General features: G+C 34.1%; 1 long non-coding RNA gene across 1 annotated transcript; it reads right to left on the reverse strand.

The window, feature by feature from the left end:
* Positions 1-1,721: 1,721 nt before the first annotated feature.
* Positions 1,722-2,956, reverse strand: LOC132703520 (uncharacterized). Its single transcript, XR_009619094.1, has 4 exons — positions 2,831-2,956; positions 2,602-2,742; positions 2,069-2,170; positions 1,722-1,935 (listed from the first exon to the last, which is right to left on the reverse strand). It is a non-coding gene; the product is annotated as an uncharacterized LOC132703520 (long non-coding RNA).
* Between the last annotated feature and the right edge of the window lie 215 nt (positions 2,957-3,171).

Raw genomic sequence — 3,171 nt, forward strand, 5'->3', positions numbered from 1 at the left:
TTAAAAAAAAATTCGAAGCGAGCCTTTCGAAACATGAATTGCTTAGAGTCGTAAATGCTTACAGAGTTCGTAGAGCTAGAAAGTGTTATTAACTGAAAGTGTCGGTATTTAGAGAATAAGAATTGTTTTTTTGCTTTTAATATTGTAATTTTAAAATTGACAATTTTCATGTAGACCTTTTGAAAGTGTGTAAGTACTACTGTAAGTACTACTGTACATTAATTTCATAAATTCATGTTTATGGCTGTCAAACATTTTGAATTAAACTTGCTTCTAACTTGAAAAAGGTAGTCCATTACCAATTGTTAGAGCTGCAAAAGTACATAATTATATGGGCCATAACTCACTTATTAAGACGACGTCAAAGCGTCGTCACTGGTGGCCGTCAAAAGAGACTCAAGTGCTACAACCCAAGTCCACTGCTCATCGTAAGTCTATCTTTCGTTAGTAAATTGAGATTGATCCTGAAAATAATTTGCTCTCGGTAGGAAGGCTGTGTTGAAGTTTACGCAGAGGTTAACAAATAAGTTTTCATCGCACAGCCAATCGCATAGATCGCACCTGTTCGCGCGGTGACCTCATCCATTTATCTTCGCCTTTTTTTTCTCGAAATCGTTTCTCCCGCGCAGGGCCCCCACGGCCCCTTGTGCTGCGCCCCCCTTTTACCGTTCCCAGTATCAGTCCCGCAATAACAATAAATGTCGTTTATCGCGATAAATTCAAGGTCGGACCTTGAACGATAACGATGAAATTTTACGTAATCGTCGTTGTCGATCGTAAACAAGGATGTGGTGGGAATTTTTTCGGTTACCGGGCGATGCGGATATGTGGCGAGGTTTCCGATGAATGTCGCGCAATAATCAAAGAAATGTAATTTGTCGTCCTTTATTGCTGTACCAGCGATCCAGAAATTTGAAAAAAAAAAAACAATTCATCTCCCAAAAGATAACGGTGGAATTTATTATCGAGTGGTGGAAAAAATTTCTAGTGTTAACCACAGGGACCTTAGGAAATTGGTTGTATACTAATAGATTAAAAATTAAGCACTTAAGCAAAAAAATAACCAAATATAAAATGTAAAGATAAATATTAATAATGCACCTTTAGGCCAAGTAAATAATGTTAGATATTGAGGGATTAACCCCAAATAGCACAAGGACTTCCATGAAACGTCCTCGGGATATCTGACGAGACATAGCGTATATCCTAGGGAAATACTGTTTCAGCTAAGGGACATCTTTAAGACGTCTCGATGTTAATAATTGGAACGTCCACAGTATGTTAGATACGTATATCCTTAGGATGTTTGTTAGGACATACTAATAATATCCAGTTATACTAGTTGAGACGTCGTTAGTATATCCGACCGTGAGGATATAGGATCTAATATCGGTATACCAGTGGTCCTTACTTATTAGGTTATTTCCAACAGATTATGAGAAATACTGGAAAGATAATGTCCAGTAGTCAAATTGGTTGTATAACTACCCAAATTATATCCCGGTAGTATTTGGTACTCGCGTGTGATGGAATTAACCTACTGGGTATGATTGGTGAAATCATCACTGCAATAGCAGGCGATATTTGAAATGCACAAGTTTTTTCCAATAAATGTTTAATCTTTAATTTTGCTTTTGATGGTAAAAGTGAAGGACTGCCGATTGATACCATTAATAAAACACATTTTATACACATTTTTTTCTATTGTAGATATGAAAAAATTGATGCTTTATAATATAGCAAAAATATAGAACAACCTAACCTAAAGTATCTTAAATATAGAATAATATACTATATCTGGATCTAAACTCTAAAAGAATAACTGTTATTTGACATGCTTTCTGTCATTCTTTGGTGAAAGTAGCTCTTTTCAGCCAAGCAGTTAATTCTCACATTCTTTTGATGTTTGTTATGTGTTTGCCTTCTTATCCCCATCTGAAAATGTTTTAGTTTTGAGAAAGCAGATTTTATATATCTGGACTTTATAAAAAAAATAAAAAGAACGAGACTATATATACATTTATGTATTTCATTTCATTAAAAACAAAACGCGCATGATGGTACCTACCTATCACCATGAAAACAAGCTTTAAAACATAGGGAAAACGTTTTCTTGAATTAACCCAACAACCATTTTAATGTGAAAATTGTACTTTATGCAGGGTGAATCCTAAAATTCATACTTTGTTTTTGGGGGCTGATTCTTGCATCCATTTTAATAAACAAACACACCAACTATACTATCTAATTAAAAATATAATTTTGTTCTGGGGGATTTTCTCTAACATTGCTTACTTAAATAAGAAATTAATTTAGTTTTGTATGCCTAAATTTAACTGGTAAAAAACCATGAATAGAAAGTGGATTTTATTTTTGTTTTCAAAAACAAAGCAATACGATATGAAAAGAAGTTTAAAGAATATAGGTATATAGGTTACAAAAAAGTCAGTTTTATCTTAACTCCGTCCAGCAATCATTCCTTCAAAAAGGTATCAACTAAGCAATCGCCATAATATATATTTTATTTAATTATATTTCTTATACTCTATTTATATTACATTTACTTCCCATTTCTTTTTAAAAAACATCACATCTACTTACCAAATATTAATTTTAAAAATTACTCCTTTTTCTTCAAGCCCAACCGATTAAATTTCATTGCAAGTTCATTTGAAATTAGCGGCGTGAGAGCTTGTTTTACTCACAACTGCAGCCGCCGCCTGATCTTGCTATCTCATAGACCTAGCAAAATAATAAAAACAAGGCATGTAGACTACACAACAATGGTTCGTTCAGGTTAGAATGTATCAAATCTTATGTTATATATTACCAGAAAGCTTTACTGACATGAATTATTAGTGCTTCAGTAATAATAATACCACAAAACAATAACTGAAATGAAAGCACTGAAATCAGTAAGCACAGCACACAAAATACTCAAAATAGACGCCCGTAGATACTGTATACCGGCAACAAAAAAAAAGTCTGAAAATAGGACGGACGACGAGACGGAGGAGAAGCCGACGAGACTCGAGCGAGTTCGGTAGAGCAAGACCGCGAGTAGTTGCGTCATTGGTTGCAGCCGTCAGTGTTGTCAATTGGGATCTTATAAAGAAATATATTATTTTTCCGTTTGTGTATTTTTTTTTACTTAGATGAATCCGTATTTTC

Source organism: Cylas formicarius, unplaced genomic scaffold (assembly GCF_029955315.1).
Source record: "Cylas formicarius isolate icCylForm1 unplaced genomic scaffold, icCylForm1.1 PGA_scaffold_6__28_contigs__length_40554024, whole genome shotgun sequence".
Lineage (NCBI taxonomy): Eukaryota > Metazoa > Arthropoda > Insecta > Coleoptera > Brentidae > Cylas > Cylas formicarius.